The sequence below is a fragment of the Acomys russatus genome, chromosome 30, assembly GCF_903995435.1.
Source record: "Acomys russatus chromosome 30, mAcoRus1.1, whole genome shotgun sequence".
NCBI classification, from domain to species: Eukaryota; Metazoa; Chordata; class Mammalia; order Rodentia; family Muridae; genus Acomys; species Acomys russatus.
Genome location: NC_067166.1, coordinates 22112149 through 22133992, shown reverse-complemented (window position 1 = coordinate 22133992; position 21844 = coordinate 22112149). Strand labels below are relative to the sequence as shown.

Below are 21844 nucleotides of genomic sequence, written 5' to 3'. Positions count from 1 at the left end.
ACAGTGTTGTCTCATTATTGACACCCTACTGATATGCCCCGTGTGCTCATGGTCACCTTATTTGAATACAGGAGTAAATGTAGATCTTTGTGTCTTCCGTGATACGATTTCTCCTCCTACCAAACAGAGCACTGCAACCACACTCCGAACAAAACCAAGGCCCAAGAAGGAGTCCCTAAGAGAACTGACAAAGGCTGCCCTCAAGCTGGGACCAACCATGGTTTCCCCTTCTCTTCGGGGTGAGTAAAGTAACCCACGCCGTGTAGGTATAGTCTCAGCTTCCGATGGAGCAGACAGTGCCCAGGCAGACCATAAATGACCTCGAGATTCATCTTCTGTGACCAGAACCAAAAGAAATAGAGGACAGTGCAGCAGGTCCTGCCTCCAAAGCCTGACAGGATCGGCTGCTGTGCCATACTGTGGCCCCAGAGGATCATGGGAGTTGCTCCTAAACACATATTAAAGCATCTGGTCCATAAAGTCTTGTGCAGGAATTCAGGCTCTGCACCATGAAGCTATCTTATACCTTTCCTAAACTCTTAATTCAATTTCAACAGGAAAACGGAAAAAAAAAAAAAAAAAAAAAAAAAAAACAGCTGGCATTTTCCCTTGACGGCTCTGATTAAACCGGAAATACTCCATGCTTCTGGGATGGGGGCAGGGTAAGATGAGCTGCTAAGCCTTAATGGGTCCTTAAATAAACAGGCTGTGCAGCCACAGGGAAAGTGTCGAGGAGGCTATATTTTCATTATGCCTTCTTTTAAAGACCTATAAGATTTTAAAAGAACCACATGAATTCTGTTTTTAACTTGCATAAGAAGCCTGAAGTTAATTTTTATGAGCATATTTCAATCCCCTGCAAAAGAGCTTTGCTAAAATCCCTAACAGAGCTTCAACAGCAAGCTTTAAGGAGCTCTTAGGGAAAAAAAAATAGACATTTTATTTCCTTTGTACATTTTCCCTGAAGAGCCAGGCCATATTTGGGTAAATAATATTTAAAGGACAGCAAATCTTGTTTAATGATCCTCCCTTGGAAAAAGCCAGCCATGAAGGACCGTCTCCTGACTTTTACTGTTAGGTACAAACCATCAAAGGCAAGACTAACGGATCTCTCTGCTTAAGGACTTTCTCAGTTTGTGTAAGTGCTGTTGAAACACGTTATAAAACACACTTCCGGCTTCTACTCACTCCCTCGCCGCCCTCAAAGGCCTCGTGTGAGTTTCTGTTTTTATTCCTTCACTTGGCAGGCGCTATGAGTGGCAGCCTTCATAAACCTGATGGGCCTTGACTTGTAAATTAACCAACTTGAAAAAACATCGTCCCTATAACTAATGAGCATAACTAAAAGTGAATTCGTTGTTTGACTAATTCTGATCCGTCCTCCAAATATCGATGGTGTCCTGAGATTATTGGGGTGCAGCACGTGGTTCTCCTGATGCGTAGTGTCTACCAACACATAGCATAAAGGAGCTAGCCCTAGGGATTGAAGGCAGATGGGGTTTTCTTTTCCTCTCTTGGTTTTCTGTAGCCTGAACACCACCATTCCCCCTCCACCACCCCCCGCCAAGAAGTAGAAGGCTCAGAATGTAGCAATGTCCCAAGTGCTTTTGAAAAGTCGAACCAGCATGGGCATTTTTACATGCATTTACATGACCCAAGTCAAGAGGGGGTCAGACTCAGCAGAGAATAGGTTTGGGAGAAGGACTGAGTGCAAGTCCAGGGTGTTAGGTCTACTGGGGCACCAGCCCACAGCAGCAGGTCATCAGAAAAGTCCCTGGGCTTGGTGCCATTAAAACTGTAAAGTTCAGAGTCCCTTCTGTCACCTCTAGACCCTCCCATCTTCCAGGGACTTCTTCTTAGACTTGCCCACCATCCCTAGAGGCCAAGCCCCCAAACATACTATATCTGTAAACTCTTTAACTTGTAGCCGTATCTATAATGTTGTATATGCTAATATATATTAACCGTACAACAAAAGTAGTCAGTATCTTTTTTTCCCTGTCCACCTTGAAGTGTGAGGACCAAATGTAAATATCTTTTTAATCATAACATTATTCCCAGAAAAGAAGGGAAAAATTATTCCAGGATTTGGAAGGAAGGAGCTATTGTTAAGTGTCTCTGAAGAACCAAATTAGGAAGCAGGACACGAAGATTTACTAGAATTAGAAGACTTCACTACTTCTGTGAAACCAGCCATGTAGATTGCAGATGTGTCTGGGGAGATGGACACCTTCCTCTGTAGAACAGCTTATAAGCAGAGAACCACAGCATCATGGGAAATGTAGTACCATTCCTCCCTTCAGCCTGATTGGAAGAAGTGACAGGGCAGAGCGTGCTCTCCATGTACACAAGCTCCACGCCAAACACATAAACCCTGTTTATACATTTTCCAAGCTTGTATCTCTCAACAACTGACTCTCTTAGAATCTTGGAACCCAAAAATATCTCATGTAATCAACTCCACTTTCTCACTTGACAGATGAAAAGCCCAAAGTCCAAAGAGATGAAGTAACCCCTAACAACTTTATCAGTGTTTTCTGTTTCTCCGAGGATTTAACAGGCCAAAACAAAACAAAACAAAATAGTCATCTGTGTGACACAGGACAGGGAGGCCAGCAAGATAAAGTATATTTGCACCTTGACACTTTCATTACTTTTTCTCTTAGCCTCAGTTTACTCTTTTCTAAAACTCACATTTGGGGGTGGCTGTGAGAATCCAAAGAGAAAATAAAGTATTAAGCATATTGCCTGCCTGGAAGCTGGTAGGTATCAACAGAAACATCTGTAATAGGTGGTGGTGTTTTTGCATCTGCTGATAGCACAATGGTTTATGAAGTTATGAAGTGAAGAATCAAAATAACTTCAATGACAATAATTATTATTATTTCAACAACAGTGTGCCCAGCATTTCTTGAGTATACACATGGATATTTTACTAGCTGCTTTAAATGCATTATCTCCCTCAAGTCTCCCAACTGTACACCTTAGAAAAGCTACAAATTTGCTTGACAGTCAGTAGATGCTCATAGGATACAAGCAGAGGCCTCACAGCCTCCTGAGTTCCTACTGTTAAGCTGGATAAAGGCTCATCGTGTACAGATTGGAGTAAAATAAAAAAAAAAAATGAAAATATATTATTTTCTAGAGTAATGTCCTAGATCCTTTTTCCAAACTGAAAAATATGAAAGGCTTCATTTTAAGGGAGGTTATCAATCACTTCACTTAACCAAGTCATACTGTTATAATAACTGTCATGGCTGAGTGTGAGGTCACTCAGTGTCAGCTTAATACATCCTTTAACAGGGAGCTAGAAGTCAGTCCTGCCATCCTAAGATTTATCTCTGGTTTACACTAAATTGGCTGGTTTTTATATTGATTATTTGAGATACAAAGGCTTGAGAAGAGGTTGCTTTTTATTTGATGTGTCCCTCGTATCCATTAAACTTGCTTGAGTGTTATCTGCTATTTAATATAGCTTGAAATTTCCAAGTCTGACTTTCATAATGGTTGGGGACATTTCATCTATTTGAATGCTGGTCAGTGGTCTTCTAGTCCTATTTTGAGATTCTCTGCAACTTTTTTTTTTAACCCATGCACACCATTAACCAAGTTACTTTTATCTATTCCACCCTAGAGCTGAGCTAGGAGTTGGAGTATGCAAGAGAGATACTGTTTAAGGGTGCTTGGACAACTCTCAAAAAGTCATATGGTCAATGAAAAAGCCTTGGTGCTGCAAAATGTTAGCAGGACGGTGCCTTATATTGTGAAATCTGTGAGGATCTCACTTTTCTGGAACTCCCTGACATCTGAGCCCTCTCACTGCTGGAGGCATTCCAAGAGCACCATAAAACTAGGGCTGGTCCTGTCTGAACTGAGGCCAGATCATTTCAAAGTGGTTCAAGGCAGGGAAATAAATATTGAACCTAGTTAAATGTGGCTTGAGATTATGCTTGGCACCAAGTGTCCAGTCTCTGATTTGCTCTTAGGTTACATGGGTTTTTTTGTTTTGTTTTGTTTTGTTTTTGTTTTTTTTTTAAGCTCAAATGGATATGGCAGCGTGGGTTCCTTCAATGGCAGCAATTATTTGCGAACACAGTTGCATTTCTGACACATTTAGTGAAATGAAATGTAAAGATTTATGAGACGGCCATAGGGTGGAGGGAGATGTCCAAGGCCCGAGTTTCATGCTCCTTCACTCCACCCTGAATCACATTTAGCTGTGCCTGGTTTCTTTCCTCCTTACTCTGCTTGCTTAAGCAAACTCCCTTCCTTTTCTTCCTTTTCTTTTCTTTTCTTTCTTTCTTTCTTTCTTTCTCTTTCTTTCTTTCTTTCTCCTTCCTTGCTTCTTTTCCTTCTCTTTCCTGCATCCTTTCCACTTTCTATTCTGAAGGTAATATCTGTAAGTTCTGAATGCACAGGAGAAAATAAGACTCAAGGGAACCCAAGGAGAAATTCCAATGATCTGTGGCTTACCCAAGCCCCTCTCTAAGACACACACACACACACACACACACACACACACACACACACACACACACACGGAAGCTGGGCGCAGACCTTTAGAACAATGGTTTAAAATGACCAATTGCACCTTAAAAAGCAGAGTGGAGTACAGGGACCAGAAGCACATATTACACACCATCCAGGCCTTGCTGATTCAGCATGTGACATTTTCCTTTGGGAGCTGATGTTGGGTCCAGTCTATCAGTGCCTCAGTATGAATGGTTCATGTTCCAGGCCTCTCTTCTCTCCAGGAAATTGTGGGAATCCTCCAGGGTCAAGTTTAATCTCAGTCAGTACCTTAGGCTTTCTGCTATTCTTAGCCCAGCCAGACATGGAACAGTATTCTGATCGAAGGAAAGCCTCTGAGCCAGTCATACTCACACAGGAACCTGTAACTTCTGCTGTTGTATTTCCTGACCCAGGACAATTGACCTAAAGCTCCTTGTCTTCAATTCCCTTATCTACATGCTAGAGGTGTTAACAATTCCTACCTGGAAAAACTGCTGCACTGGGGGAGTTACACAATCCAATGCTTAGATCAAGCCCCTTGCAACACACAGAGAGAGTAAACAGTAAGTGGTAGAAATTATAAAAATTCTCTAAATGCCAAGCCATTCCTCCCTCTGAAAGGCCTGAAGACTCAGCACGGTCATGACCGAAGTCCCAGCCCTCTACAGGACTTGCTCAAAAGCAATGGAAGAGGTAAAAAATAACTGGAGGGCAGATGAGGAGCCTACCAACCAATCAGGTGGTGATTACCTTACTTACCAAGACACACAGATATTTCCTAGGTTACAAGATGAAAGCTCGGGTTTGAGCAGTTTCTACATGGCAAGGTGGGGGCCCTACCCAACTTTAGAGTATAGGTCTTTTCTACAAGCTCATATCTTGAACACATAGATACAACAGTGTACAGATTAAATCCCATTAGGAAATAAAAATCAATAAGGGATATCTGTTTCACAAAGCACTAGACTGTTTTGTTTTCAAGAACTATTTGATCCAACATAAATCCAGGAACCACAATTTATATGTGTAAAAAGTTTTATAGTGCCAAGGGCACTTCATCCACACACTTTTTATATTATTCAAGCCTTCTTTAAACATCTCAAGGTTAGTATTTTTATCTCTGCTGTATAGACAAAAAGGCAATGCCCAGAAAGTTTTAAAACAAATCTTATTTCCCCCACAGTTGTTACATACTGTTCACCTTTCTCCACCAGTGGACCATTAGCCCCCTCGACCCTTACCACCCAGCACCCAGCACTCATCCACAAGGTGTGTCTCTTCTTAGAAACATGCCCAGTTCGTGGGCCCTGGAGAAGAATGAAAGTTCTCTGAGACATGAGAACTTTTCAAATCTGCTTATGACTGTGCGCCACATACAAAAGAACCCAACGGAAAAGAAATGAGTTCAAGAACTTCTGGGAGATTTTCAGTCTCCTGGAAGCAAACCTTGCCCAAGGGGCCATTTTCCCTGTGAGCTCATCAGTATCAAGAACACAGTAACATTATTAATATGTCCCCTAGATCTCAGACACAAAGTGATAGTCCCAAACCAGGTATAAAACAGTGGGGGTTTTACAACTGAAAGCATAAGGGTTCTTTTCCCAAACGCTACGCTCCTATCCACAGGGAATTAGTTTTGTCCCTTCCAACACAAGTGTTCAAGAAGGCCCCAGTGCCCCTCTTTTTGCTTACTATGAAAGTCTTGAGCCTCTTAAATGAGCAGTGCTCATGGATACAGGAAAAACAGAGCCAGTGATGTGGACCCCATCCTTCCCTCCAACTAGAAAGTGAAGACTGATGACCAATGACTCCCTGGAACCAGGTAGGGATCACTCACCAAAGACAACATGAAGTAAGCATGGTTCTGATTGGACTATTTCAAACTGTCCCTCACTGCTGTTCCCTAGGCCTGAAGCTCTGGAGCTAGAGGGGGACATTCAGAATGAGCCACAGTTACTGAACTATGCCTCCCAGGGAGCCCAGTTCCATTACTTTGCCAGAAGCACATACACAGCACCTTGATGGGGAATCAGCTATGTGGAGAGCAGGAGAGACTCTATATTTTGAGGATATGTTCCAAAATGATTGTCTGTCTTCACATTCAGCCCCAAACAAAGCAGGGTGTTCCCTTCAAAGAAAACAAAGCCTTCTCATACTCTGTATCAACACAGCATAGTCACCAAGCACACTGGACAGCTGAATTTTCTGGAATCAGCTGCTGGACTACACTTGATGTTAAATAGAGCATGCCCAATGACGTTTGTAGATTCCTAAGATATGATCCTATTAACCTGTCTGAGTAGATCAGCCCAGAATTTGCAAGCAGTGTTTAAATGGTTGGACTAGGAAGCCACTGGCACCGTAAGTCTAAAGGTGACCCATGGAGTACTCTGCTGATGCCAAGGGCACAATATCCGAACTCCTCTAGAGTCAATCCATCAAAACAGAGCATCTGACAGAAGGCTGATGGGTCTCTAGATGGCACATGGCCTTCTGCCACCATTATGGCATATCTATAGTACATTAGAGATGACAACAGTACCTTGAACTTGAGGCAGTGCTGAGGTGACCACAACAGGAAGCTCCTTTCCTGGAAACTTGACAGACTTCCTTTCAACGGTGTTTCTTATTACCTGGAGGAACATGGAGACGCACAGGTGTTGGAAGTCAGAGGATCAAAGTTGAATCCCACCCTCAACCAGGTGATAAAAAGTAAGGCATTTACCCTCATAACCTCCCCAATCAACAGGCTTAACAAAGAGGAATACAGTTGTCACACAGCCCAAAAAGTTGCTTCAGTGGTTGGCTGGCATGCTTGGCTTCAAGAGCCTGACTCTAGTCAAATTTAAGTTGAGATGGATTTAAGTCTCCCGCCAGGGCCTATGCCTCTCCTACCTACACACATGGACTATAAGGACGCCTTCTTTCCCACGTCTCCAAGCTGCCCCTCCCTTTATTCTTTTGAAATGCATTTAAGCTGATACATGGATAAGACGCCCAGTCACAATCTATGCAGGCATCATGCACTGCCTTTCAGGGTCGTGTGTCTTCAACCAAAGGTTGGCACGCTGTATGCTCAAATTTCTTAACAAGTATATTTTATTATGAACTTATTAACGGAGAGCACCTCATTTATAACCCGACTAACCTAAACAATATGAAAAGATTACAGAACACGATAATGAAAGTGTAAGGATGTCAGTTCCAAGGAACGATGCTCCTGGTGTAATCAGCAGGATTTCTTCTGCTGAAACCTGGAGCAACCAGAACCCAGAGCCTCAGGAGGAGCCCAGAGCTCCAAAGCCTTCCTTCGAGTGGTTCTCTCTAGGAGCGTCTGGAAGTAGAGTGATGAACAACCAAAACTGTCCCAAGTCTCCAAAGGCCCCGCCTCTTGTTTTTGTCTCACATTTATACCTCCTCTCAGAATTTGTTCAAGGATGTTTTTCAGCTGGTTAATAACCAATCTCCCCCACACGGTGGTTCGACTTCTAAGGGGATAAACATCACCTGCTCTCTCACAAGTCTTTTTCTCATCCCCCACTTGTGATCTAAACAAAAAAAAAACATGTTTATCTCTCTTTCAGCATGCCTCAAAAGGAATCTCCACATAAAAGAGTTTATATACAACCATGGGGAGAATAAGTCCACAGAAAGAGGTAGGAGGATGAGGTTGAAGCACTCACATGAGTCGGTTTTAAGATTCTAAAAAGTACGTATATGAGATATTTTATAGGAAGGGTTGAAAGACATTTTTCCAGGGTTGCTGGCTAGTGCTGAAGAGGACCTAGTATTATCACACGGAGGCTTGGACACAAAGATCACACTTGGAGTCCTCAGTCGCCCAAAGCCATATTATTGTGCCTGCGTCTCTGGCCCCTAGAATTTCTGGCAAAAGAGACCTGGGCCAACCTAAGATTTCTCTCTTCGTTTTCACATGCCTGAGAGTATGGGACATCTGGAGGTGACCTGATAAGGCTGTTCTCTGCACCTTTCAAGGATCAATGCAGCCACACCAATAACCTCTTCCTCATCTCCCCTAGATCTGCTTGTATTCGGTCATACACACACTCTCTATCTCCAAGTCTGAGAGAAGAACGCACAGACCCAACCCCACAGAGTTCATGTCGAGGAACAGCTCTCAACCTGTGTGTCACATGCAACCCCTTTGGGGCAGCCAACAACCATCCCAAAACACAGACATTTACATTGTAATTTGTAACTAGCAAAATTATAGATGGGAAGTTGGAATGAAAATAGTGTTATGATTGGGGGGTCACCACATCATGAGGAACTGTACTAAAGGGTCACAGCATTAGGAAGGTGGAGAACCACTGCTGTAGAGAGTGACACTGTCCAGGTACATTGTGTGTCATTGGGGATAACAATCAGACTCATCACCAAGTTTCCACATCATTTGCTCCCTGAAAACAATCATCCTTATACATATTTTGTTTTCTATCTTCTACCCAGACCACCTTGCGGCTGGCAACACAACCTTACAAAGGGCACAGAACCAGAAAAAGACTTAGGAGTGAGAGGAACCAGACACTCCCTGACTGTGAAGTATCTTCTGGTGATTGTGACGGCTCCCCTGCCGTGATCAGATGCCCCTGCCGACCACCTGTCAAACAGGCAGCCTGTTGAGGGCTCAAGTACCCAAGGGAGGGTCTTGGCTTGTTGCAATGAGTTCACTGTGGCACACAGCCCAGCCCAACCCTGTGTATCCCTGGGCATTTAACGAGTGTTGTTAATGATGATGATGCAACCCTTTCAGTTTAGATCTGTCAGGGTCCCCGAGGCACTCAATGATCCCCCGAGAAGCATATATTATCTGAAGCTTTCCCTTTTGCTTAATTACATTGTACTAATGTTCTCTTTCCACTGGATTTCTCTCTGCCAACTCACCCATTCATTCAGGCTTCACTGTGGGTTGGATGTACATAAAAGACCAGCAAATTATAATTGTGATGATTGATCACCGAAGTTTCCTCGGGTTCAGATTGTTTCCTAATGTGGGTCATTTTTCATCATAAAGAGTCGGCTGATAATGATGTCATTTCCATTGCTCGAATTTCAAGGCAGTGGCCACATATCACAGAGTCTAAATGACTATCTATAGGGCAGCGGAAACACATCCTTATCAGTTTAGAGCAGTTGCTGCCTTACTCCTGAGGACAAAAATGAGAACAGGAGCCTTCCAAAGCTCATCAAACAAGAGTTTCAGGAATCCACATCTGCATCTGTAGCCGGGGAGACTCAGAGTAAGGAGTGGACTGGCAAACCTGTTTCCCTGTGAAGCTGTGCAGCAAACAGGGATTAGGTACAGACCACAAAGTCAGACAGAAAATAAGCTGCACTGACGAGCCCTGGATGCCTGGGATACCCTCCTCCGCAATCATAGCACTGTGATTCCACGACGAGATTAATGAGAAAGAATTGCGATTGTTCTCTGAACAGAAACCCATCTCACCAGGATAGCCAATAAATGTGCCTCCAGTTGAGTGATGGGGTTCGGGATGGAGCTGGGATGTGACCTTGATTTTGTGTTCCAGGAAGTGTGTGTGTGAGATGGAATGATGTTGTGTATATATTTCAAACACATAGTGTGGCATTACAATCCGAGGCTGGAAGGTCCAAAAGAGCTGTACCGCAGCAGGAAAGATGGTCTGATTTCCAGCATCTGCCTCTGGTCACTTCTAGCAGCACTGTCCCCTGGAATGCCCTAGGACACTCTGCAGATGCTCAAGTTTGCAGGTCATCTCCAGCTCTGCCTTCGGCAGCCCTTCTTGTGTGGCCCAGGATGTTTCCACCCCACCTTATTTTGAAAAAAAATGACTGTGAGAAAAGTTGAAGGAACAGCACAATAGCACCCAAATCCACTTAAGTGCATGCATTTTTCATGTTGTGTCATGTATCATTTGTACACACACACACACACACACAATTTATATTTAGTCATCTGAGAATTATTTGCCCTCTTACATTCTAAGGATTCTAAAAAGAACAAAAACGCATGGTCCTCGTTGCAAGGCCACAATGATCACACGCAAGAAATTTAACATTGATAAAATATTGCTCTTCAATACACAGTCCTTTTCCCAGTTTTCCAGCTACTGTTTCCATTGTCTCATATCATACAGAGTTGGCTTTTTGTGTACTTGTATGTGTTTCTGGGTGTGTATAAGCATGTGTTTCCATGTGCACATGCATCTTTGGGATCCAATCAAAGATCACCTGTTGCATTTAGCTAACATGTCACTTTACTTTGAACTTTTAAATTTACTTTTTGTTCTGTGCTACTGAGATACTGTTAGCAGTTTTGATGTAAACTAATTCTTCCAAAAATTCATTTCTTAGTATGGTAGTAAAATATCAAGAAGACATAGTACCCCACTTGAAGGATTCTTCACTGAAGAAATTGAAATAATTTGAGCATCAAAATGACAAGTGGAAAAAAAATTATTATTTTTAAAAATGGGGGTATATAATCTGATTTAAAAAATAAAGGTGGAAAGGAAAATGAAAAAGTCATCTTTACTGGATAGCATCAACGAGTAAGTGAGAGGAGAAAATTAGAAATAGAAAATCACTGTTGCATGCCATAGCCCCATAATGATACCAACTATTCCAGGCAAGAGTCACCCAGCGTGGGTAAGGGAATGCATGTGACGTGAGAGCAGAAGGGACGGCATATAGAGGGAAAAAGAAAGAAAAGGCGAGGGGCACAGGGAGGGCAATCAAGGATGGGACGAACTAGAAGTATGATATACGTGTATAAAAGATGCCCTCATGAAACCCATCACTTTGTATGCTAACTTAAGTAATTTAAATTTTTAAATAAGAAAGAACTGTCACCATCCAGTCCATATTCAATCTCCCTTATCCCACAGTGGGAAACATTGGTCCATAACTCCACAACTATAGCTTATACATTACCAACAACCAACTAAATAAGATTTAAGATTTCTTTACAGTTTTTCTTCTTAAAAATTATCACTTGAGTCCATAATACTCAGTGGTTTTTGTAATGGCTAGGCTTTCTTTTAACCTGTCTGACATAGTTCTTTTGGTTTTTGTTTAGTTTGGGTTCAGCCTTCATTTTTTTTTTTTTTTTTCCTACCCTTGCCAATTTATACTTTGTTGGGTTTTTTGCTCCGTTGGGTGGTCGGTTGGTTTTTGTGTGATTTAAACTATTATCAGGGTGTAAGACTCAAAACTAAGTAAAAGGTTCTACTCGGACAAGTCACGTCCTCTTTTCCCCTTGACCTTGGCTCCTGCTGACCTGGCTTGCTAACCAATTGTACTGGCTTCTGGCTCATTTATCCTATGTTTTTTTTTTTTTTTTGAAGAAAAAACAAAAAACAAAAACAAAAAGAGCAGACTCCCTGGCATATTCTCAGACATTAACATTTGTAACTCTTTCATAATCACTGATTTTGAAGAACATACAAAAAACTCGTATAAGGTGAGTGTACTCCCAGAACTTTCTTTCAGATCTTTTACTTGGAGCTAGAAGAATCTTGTCTGTTCCCCCCTCACAAACATCAGAAAAGTGAGCAGCAGGGATGAGGAAAAAGGATGAAGACCAGGTCTGGCATGTGCCATAATGGGTTACACAGCATCAAGTCTCTCCAGATGTGCACTTCTTACCTCAGTGAAAACAACTAAGCAAATAACCTGGCTCGATTCTGCTTCTTTCTCTTGTTAACGTGATCCAATTGACCACCCAGACACTGAACATTTCAGGCTCAAGACAAATCAGATCCTATTGATCCTGCAGCTTAGGACACTGCCCTAGGGGGGAAAAAATTCAAAACTCGGAATGCTCAGTAGACTTTCCTCTACAGTCCTGCATGCATTCCACGCACACACACTTTGGAGTCCCAGCTGCCTCGTTTTTCTCTCAACGTGTGCCATGTGCTTTGTTCCGGTGCACCCCGTTATTTGAAACACTCTCACCACTGTGAACTAACAAGGCTGCTGGAGAGGTTGCATCCAGATCAGTTCCATCAAGGGAGCATGTTGACTGAGCCCTGGACATAGCTCACGTGGCTGAAACTTGGTTGTTGGGTGATAACAGAATATCTCGTGGTTTCGAAAGGGGTAAGGTGACTGAAAGTATAATTTTAATCTCTTCCCAATGGCCAGGGGAAAGAAGACATATGGATAGCACAGAATATATAACTGAAGTCCCAACAGCTCTCAAGCCCCAACACACATGGTACTTCCGGGCCTTTGTGATGGAGAAGATAAACACAGACCCTCTGCCTTTCTTACCTCAGGCCTGACAAAGTTGCTGCCATCCAATGGCAGGTCTGCCTCACATCTACTTCCTTTGCGTATGTCCGACTAATAAAACAGAATCTCCTGAAAGAGGTCTCCCTTTGACTGGTCTTTGTGCATTCCTATTTCCTGGATCCTATGGCAAAGCCTTTATGACATTATACCTACCCATAAATCCTGGCGTTTAATCTCCCGTCCCACTTGAACAGAAGCCCGAAGAGTGGTAATTTTCAGGCTCTGGTTCATAAAGAACTGCCTGAGGAACTCCGGACTCAGTGGGCTGAGAGTGGAACTCGAGACTCTTCATTTCCAGAAGATAACTCACATCATCCCACGACCACTCTGGGAAACAGTAAGCAAGCAGTCTGAGTGCTTTCTGCCAACCTTCCCCGGAACCGGAACCAGGTCCTCTGAGTGCTACAAATGACCTTCCTCCCTTCCTCCTACCTACTCAATAAGACCTCTCACCAGACACCTGGAGTGCATTATAAACACAATGGCTCTCCCAGAGCAAACGCCCTCAGCTGGCCCAGGCAGGAACTGCAACTCTGAGACACCCCCTCCCCCCTCCCCCCACCCCGCGCCCTTCACCTTAATTCCATCCCTCCTCTTAAAAAATGCATGTATCTTCAAGTTGTGAGTAATACTATTTACCTTCCCTGCAAATGATGAGCCTTATTCCGCTGCCCACTCACATGCTCTGTTTACTCACATTAGTGCAATTTTAATTAGAATAGAATGTGAATGCTTCTGTGCGTGCGTCTCATTTATAAAACTATCTAGGATCGTGTGATGATGGTTAAGATTCTCTTTCCATCACCCCCAACTTGCAGAGAACAATTCCACTAACACCTCACTAATCAGATATCGCTAATCAGATATGACTTTCCTCAAAACATAATCAAATCAAGGTGGGCTTGACATCCATAAAGCTGGTACAACTTATGAAAATCACTGCTACACGGGAGATGAGTGGCAGAGGGGAGCGGGGAAATTGTCCTGGTGATTCATTATCAGAGTCTACGGGAGGAGCCACACAGATCCAGGTGGAGCTCATGCCGGACGGGCGGCTGGCTGAGGAAAACTGTTTTGCTTTGATCACTGGGACATACGTGATCTTCATCTTCCCTTCAGAGGCAATCACTATTTGCTTTGGAAAAAAAGAATACATGTGTTACTACTTGTAAAGGTTGCTTTTTAAAGAGTCTTCAACGAAACCAGGAGAGACTAGAGGAGGAGCCAAGGGACCCTGCCCAGGATGAGAGTTTAGAAACAGGAAGAACATGCGCAGGTCTTGTGCGTTCTGTCACCGCCTCTGTGAGCTCATGTCTGCATCAGTCCTGCTGTGGCTCAAAGAGGAGTCGTCAGCTTTTTTTAAAAATCTTACTATCTTTGAGCTGGAGAGATGGGTCAGTGGGTAAGAGCACCGCCTGCTCTTCCAAAGGTCCTAAGTTCAATTCCCAGCAACCACAGAGTGGTTCACAACCATCTGTAATGTGATCTGATGCCCTCTTCTGGCTTACAGGTATACAGGCAGACAGAGCACTGTATACATAATAAATAAACAAACAAATAAATAAATCTTAAAAAGAAAAAAGGAAAAAAGTCTATCTCCTCTTCCACATAGATCCTTGAGACTTGAGAGCAGAGATTTGACTTAAAAACAAACAAACAAAAAAGCATTCCATTTAGGGCAGACCTGCAAGGAGGAGAGTCACTGTATATATACCATGGTACTCCAGGCCAGGCTATATGCTCAGTAGTTGGCCAACACAAAAGGACTCCACTTTTTCAATATAGATGTGCTTTTGTTTTGCTTTGGTGTTTTTTGTATTATTTTCTTTTCAGTTTGTTTGTTTTGATTTTCTTTTTGTTGTTTTTTTCTTGCTGTTTTAGGAAATATGAAGTTGGTTGGGAGGGAGGAAGGGAGGGAGAGAGGCAGGGAGGGAGGGAGGGAGGGAGGGAGGGAAGGACGGAGGGAGGACCTGGGGAAATGATAAAAATGCATTAGATGAAAAATGTTTTAATAAAAATAAAAAGAATGAAAAAAGAAAGAAGTGGGAGGAGGGAGGAAACGAGAAAAGGATGGAGGAAAGGAGAAACAGAGGAAGGGAGGAAAAGGAGAGGGCGTGGCAAAAATGACTGGACTATTTATTGCCTTGCCCTGCCCTGCCCCTTGCCACCAGGACAGCGGCAAGCACAGGACCCACAAGCAGGCTCTGGGGTTTCCTGCTGAAGTCTCACTCCTGCTTGGTTGCTGTCCACTTATGATCTGAGGCAACTTGGTCTCTGCTGGCCTTTCCTATACACTTAAAGGAAAGAGTGTTTATATTTACATGAGTGCTGTGATGACAGACCAGGAGACTCATGTATTTGACAGAAAATTGACATTCAATAAACATGACTAGGCTTCTCATGATGGGAATTATGCATGAAAAACGACTATTTAGGGCATTTTAAGGGTATAATTGCCACGGCATTAAGTGTGTTCACCTTGTCCAGTCATCACTGTGATCATTCTGCAGACCCGTCAGCATGGCAAATGAAAACTGCCCTGATCTTTTGGTTTTATTTTTTTCTTTACCTTGAAATATTTTGCTAGGTGTCCTCCTAAGTATAATTTGACTGTTTTCTACCAGTTATCAACCAACCATGATTAAGAATACTAAAATAAATGTAGGTGCCTAAGAAATTGATGCAATAATGAGATAAAACATTACTATTCTATCACTTTTCATTTTTCTATCTTCCTACTCCCAAAATTATAGCATCCTTCAAGGGAGGAGGCAGTATCTTTGTGGGGTTTCCCCAGTCTTCTAATGCTTCATGTATGGATTCATATTTATTTTGTACATATAAAGCAAAATAATAAAATATCTAGAAGGATTTGTTCACAACTATTGGACACGTCCTAATGTTGTATGAAGAAAGGTCATATAGGCGATATCTCAGACTGTGAGTCTCCAGGGAATGATCTACTAGACGGATTTTCTAAAAGTCTAGGCTTAGTTCGGTGGCCGAGATGTAAATAAAGTGTTCTCAACAAGTGAAGCGCTCAAGAAAAACTTCACTATAAATGTGTGTGATCCAATCACAAACCTGAGCAGTCCTGACTTGCTGAAAACACCCGGGACAATATTCTTCACTCTCCCCTGGCGAGTGTGAAACACACTTCCTTTGACATTGGTCATAAGTGGATGAGGTGACTGTGCCAGGAAAGGTGAGTACAATAAAACACACAGCACGAGAGTGAAAAATGCCAAGTGAATTCATAATCTAATGATGTTTATAAACCCAGATGTGAAAGTGTTTTTGCAATTATACAGCAAAGAAGCCATGTGCTCTCTCTTAAATGAGCCATCAAAGTTTTCAAAAAAGATTATATTTTGACGATTATAACTATAGGAACCTGGAAGCCATATTGGCAAGATATGCATATTTATATGTAACTACTGGTGATAGTAATGACATTCAGAGAAAGGGGCCATTTTGGATACCTGTGCCCGCTGAGCAAGAAAAATACACAACAGAATATTGCACATTAGAATTTGTTTCTTGTCATTGTAGTGGGGACCTATTACTCCAACTTTTGAGAAACAACTAAGTTGGGGAACTGCAGATTTTATTTATCGAAAATAATGGATGTAACAGTTCAGCAGGCACAGGCCTGACACCTTGAGTTCATCCCCGAAACCTCCATGGTAGAAAATGGATTCCCAAAACTTGTCTTCTAACCTCCACACATGCACTGTGGCACCCATACCCTCACTCCTCAACTTCAACACACACACACACACACACACACACACACACACACACACACACACACACACACACATTTTAAAATAGAAAATAAAATTGTTGCTTTGTTAAATATTTTGTTAGAGTTTTTAATACTTTTTAAAGCACTATCTCTAACGTTACCTCTGAAAATTATTTGTAAAATGATTTAAATACAGAAATATAAATGGTTCACTGAACATAAATGATAGAACTATTGAAGAAACCCCAAGGATTAAAACTTAATTAAATGTAGTTATTATTACTGTGACCATCGCTGGAGTCCACAGCCCTCAGATTCTGTTCTGAGAAAGAGACCACATCCTGTTTCATGAACTCCTAGGTACCAGCAAATGTGAGCATCCCTGTTGGCACCCCTAGCAAAAAAAGGGGGACACCAGTGCACCTGCCTGCTACCATGCAGAGAACACAAAAGGCAGATGTACAATCTAATGTGTCCAGAAACATGAGGACCTGCTTCCTGAAGTGTATGTGGAACACAGTGCAGAGCCACCCACAAGTCACCCCTGACCAACCCCACCGTCACCTACTTCTGTTGCTTCAAACAAGACTGGCATCCATTGAAAGCCTTGGCACTACCTGCCATGCCTTTGAAAGGCTCGACTTAAAAACAAAAAAGAAACAGAGACAGTAAAGGCTATAGCCCAAGTTACGCATTTGTGCCTTCTGATTAAAGGCTGTGAGTCTGAAAGATAAAAGGAACTATGGGAAATAACCATCTAAATGAAGTTGGACATTAAAAAAACACAAATGATATAAAAAAAGATGTCACACACAGAGGAAAGGAGGCATGAAAAAAGAATATCAAGGGAGTATTTCTCTACCAACTTTGAAGTGAAGAAACCTAAGGAAGTGAGAAAAAAGGGAATGACAGATCATCAGATTTTGGTGTATTTATTTTATTTATTTATTTATTTATTTTTGCTTAAGATTTCTCTTTTTAGCTGGACATCATGGCACATACCTTTAATCCCTGTACTCCAAATCAGAGGCAGGTAGATCTCTGGTGCCATCATTGTCTAGGTACAAAGACAGAGCTACATAGAGAAACTCTGTCTCAAAAAAAATATTTCTAATTACATTGATGTAGGGAGTATGAGCCCAAGAGTCCAGGGAGCCAGAGGTGGTGTTATATACCCTGAGAGCTGGAGTTTTAGATGGTTGTAAGCCACTTGATATGGGTGCTGGGAACCAAACCCCATGCTCTTAAGCCCTGAGCCATCTCTGTAGTCCCTAGATTTTTATATATTTGTAATGAGTGCATATTACCTCCCAGGTTTACTATAAAGAACTTTCTATCCATAACAGTGGTGAGTCAATGAAGAGAGAAATAACCACAAAGCTATAACTGCTCCCTATTAAAGAGATATTTAAGCAGTAGCAGCCGAAGGACCTCCTACTAAGTACACAGTAAAAAAGCATTCCTGAGCTGGGAAAGAATAAAACAAAATTTTCTTACAGTCACATGTCCACTATGTGGCACAAGGGTTTAGACAGAGGCTCTTGGAATCTGATATTGTCAGATTCAATCCAAGCTCTGGAAACTGTTCGTGGTATCAGAGCTAACTTCCATCATATAAAACACTGAGAAAGAGGGGCTAATAGCAACAGTTATGCCCACCTATGCAAGGCAGCTTCTGTTTGTGCCTACGGGCCCCTTTGTAACTTCCTTAGTCATATTTCTTCTCTGAGGTGTATGACCGATACAAACAATAATCCCTTTGTGGGCTTCCGATTGCTTCCAGAAGACTCTTGGGGTTGTCCCCAACAGGCTCTTATTTCAGCAGAAAATTGGAAAAGGGGCAAAACATGGTCTCCATGGTCTTATATGAATAGCCGTGTCCTTCACCCAAAGGTGCCTACTGCTTTGAAGATTGGCCTGTCTGTATCATTCCTCTATTCTGGATTCTGGAAACTCTCCCCTTCCTTCAACCCTTCAGGCCTAGAGGTGACAGCGACTTCTTTGCTAATAGCCTATGAATACCTCCCCACATTTTATGGCTGGCTACCACTGCTCTCACTTTGCAAGCATTCCATCCTCTTCCAACTATTTCAATTTTACCACATGCCTGTGTTTTGCTGGGACCCTAACTGTACCCTGGGATTGTTGAGAGATCATACAGTGTACTTAGAAATCTAACCATGATATTCTTTACCCTTTCCTCCTCTTTATTACTCAGGGTTAACATTTCTAGTCAGATCTTCATCTGGTTCTTTAACACAGTTACCAGCAAACTTTATCAGTAAAGGATCAGACAATCAATAACTAGGCTATTGTGGGCTCCACAGTCTACAGCACTTAGTCAACTTTGCCCATGTATAGCAAGAGCAGCCATGGGCAGCGACACGTAAGCGAATGCAGCGTGGCTGTGTTCCAGTAATATTTTATTTATGAACACTGAAATTTGAATTTCATATAGCTTTCACAGGTCATGAAATATAATTCTTCTTTTGATTATTTTCAGCCATTTGAAAAATATAAGAAGCATTCTTAGTCGCAAACTATACAAAAATGGGCAGATTGGCAGGATGGGACCTATCTGCCAGAAGGGCCCATCCCTTGTTTTAAAAGTTAGCATTAGAGAGTTTTTATGTTCAAGTTATATATATATATATATATATATATATATATATATATATATATATATATATATATATATATATTTCATTCTTTGAAGCTAAAGCTTACTTACTTTTCCCCAAGTTCGTTGCCAATTGGCATGGAGTAGCATGCTCAAACCACTCCCTCCCCTCTATAGCACCTTCCAGGGCCAATATCCTGGAAGCTGTTCCCACATTAAAGCCATTCCAGCATTCTGTCAGGGATTAGCCACTTCCAAGAATGCCCTATATTATTCACTACCTGAAAATAACAAGAGTCCTAGCACATCCAGACAAAGACTACCCTCCATAGAATGTGGAAGAAGACGGGGTTTGCCATCTGGCCTCACACACAGTCAGAACATTACCAGCTTTCTTCTTCCCACCCCATCTCCAAGGCCATAGTCAATACAGAAGTGTTGCTAAATGTAAGGTGTTTCACCTACTCCAACTGATCACAGCTATCACAGCCAAAGAGGTCTGTACACACAAAACAGTCTTTTCAAAATAACGCCTGCCCAGAGCAGTGATTTTTAATCCTGGGTACATGTTAAAAATCACCCGGACAATGTTTAAAAGGCTGATGAACGGGACCTAGGCTATATATTGATTAAGATGCTATCTTCAATTTTCCAAAACTCCCATTGGCTTCTGTTGCAGCGGGAGAGTTGAGAATTGGAGGACTCAAAGGAATAGCCAAGGGAGAAATGTTTGGACAGTGGCATGAGGTCAGGATGCATTCATGTAGGTCCTCACCCCTTTCCACTACTCTTACTCTCCCACGCAAAGCTTAAAAAAAAAAAAAAAAAAAAAAAAAAAACAATTGAGAAAATGGGGTGGGAGTGAACATCTTTTCATTACGTTGTGGAAGGAGTGAGCTCATGACTAATTACACAATTATTACTTTTGACAACAATGGTGAGAAATCTTATGAAGTTCCTGGTATTCCACTTAGTTGGAGATCAAGGAAGGCTTCTTTGAGGCAGTTATACTCTAGCTGAGCTCTGAAACATTAATAAGAATGAACTATTAAAAGAATGAGGTGTAAAGGGAAGTGTGCAGACCCCCCGTGGTGGATGCTCAGGAGCGTAGAGCCTAGAGTTTAATAGCTTAATACAGTTCCTCATGTTGTGGTAATCCCCAAACATGAAACCATTTTCGTTGCTACTTCCTAACAGTAATTTTGCTACTCTTATGAATCATAACATAAATATCTGATATGTAGGCTATTTGGCATGTGACTCCTGTGAAAGGGTGGTTTGACGCATCCCCACAAAGGGGTCATGACCCACAGATTGAGAACCAATGACTTAGAGAAACCATGAAAAAGCATTACTGTAGAATTTAGTGAAGGGAAGACTGGCAGGGTGATGAGGATTAGGCCAGCCAGGGCCCTGGAGACCTTTTTGTGTCATGGAATGTTGTCTCATCTGCTCTTCGTTAGCAGCCTCGGCACTGGTCACAGGGCTTCCTTGCCAAGAAGAGGCAGTACAGCACACCCTCACTTCCGCCCATCACCCAAGTGCATGTCCTATTCACATCCCTGTTTCCTGTACTTTTCTATGCCTTCAGGGGCAGGACATTTCCCTGGAAACAGAACAATAAATCAAGCTTCGGGTTTTCAATAGAGTCTCCCAAGAAAACAACCAAAGTAGCTGTGTTTATATGTAAATAGGAACAAACAAATAAAGCATTGGCTAGAAAAGATTAAAGATTAACCTTTAAAAAAAAACAACTTTTCTTTATGAAGGGAAAGACTTCCCAAAACTTCCTAATCAGTCTTTGCAGACTTCCAAAGGCTTCTTACTTCTGGCCCTTAGCACTGGTCTGCTGGGCAGGCAGTCTTACTCAATAATGTGGTATTTACTGAACATTTGGATGAATCATTCTAGAGATGTAGGTAAAAAGTCTAAGACTCTTAGGGTTTACTATTGTTCCTATAAGAGCAGTGGTTCTCAACCTATGGGTCATGACCCTTTTGGGGGGGGGTCGTGTTGCATATCAGATATATTACATATCACATATTTGCATTATGATTCATAACAGTATCAGGGTTACAGTTATGAAGTAGCAACAAATATAATTTTATGGTTGGGAGGGGGGTCACTGCAACACGAAGAACTGTATTATAAGGCCTCAGCATCGGGAAGGTTGAGAAGCGCTGTAAAGCAGACTAAGGGAGCAATGCACACAGCCAAATTCAAAGCCACTGAGTGGGAGGAGACTAGAGAGATCTGGAGTTCATCCTTGATATTGCTACCTAGAAGATAATATCTTTCTGCCATTCTAACAGCTTTAAAGATAACCAAACCAAGCTCATATATATATATATATATATATATATATATATATATATATATATATATATATATATATATATAAAATCAGCAAGGGAATACCATATTGTGAATAAAATTTAAGCAGTGGACTAGAGAGTTCTGGAACATGATCAATGAGTGAAAACTGTATAAATCTTCAAAAAGAAGTTATGAGTCAGTTCCAAAATCAATAATATATATGAGATTGATCCAATCTTCTTCCAGATGGCCAAGGAAATCTGAGCTGAGTCCTTAATGGAATGGTTAGTGTACGAGATGTAAAATGAACAAATTTTAAAAAGCTTCATTAAAAATCTTAAAATAAGACA

General features: G+C 41.9%; 2 long non-coding RNA genes across 2 annotated transcripts in view; both read right to left on the bottom strand.

Moving 5' to 3' along the window:
- LOC127212438 (uncharacterized) overlaps positions 1-9846 on the bottom strand; it is a 162047-nt gene extending 152201 nt beyond the window's left edge. Inside the window, exons 1-2 of the long non-coding RNA XR_007833546.1 lie at positions 9418-9846; positions 7055-7145 (exon numbers count right to left, since the gene is read on the bottom strand). This is a non-coding gene — a long non-coding RNA (uncharacterized LOC127212438). The remainder of the gene's footprint in view (positions 1-7054; positions 7146-9417) is intronic.
- Positions 9847-10175: 329 nt separating this feature from the next.
- Positions 10176-21844, bottom strand: part of LOC127212318 (uncharacterized) — a 30604-nt gene continuing 18935 nt past the window's right edge. Inside the window, exon 3 of the long non-coding RNA XR_007833538.1 lies at positions 10176-10327. This is a non-coding gene — a long non-coding RNA (uncharacterized LOC127212318). The remainder of the gene's footprint in view (positions 10328-21844) is intronic.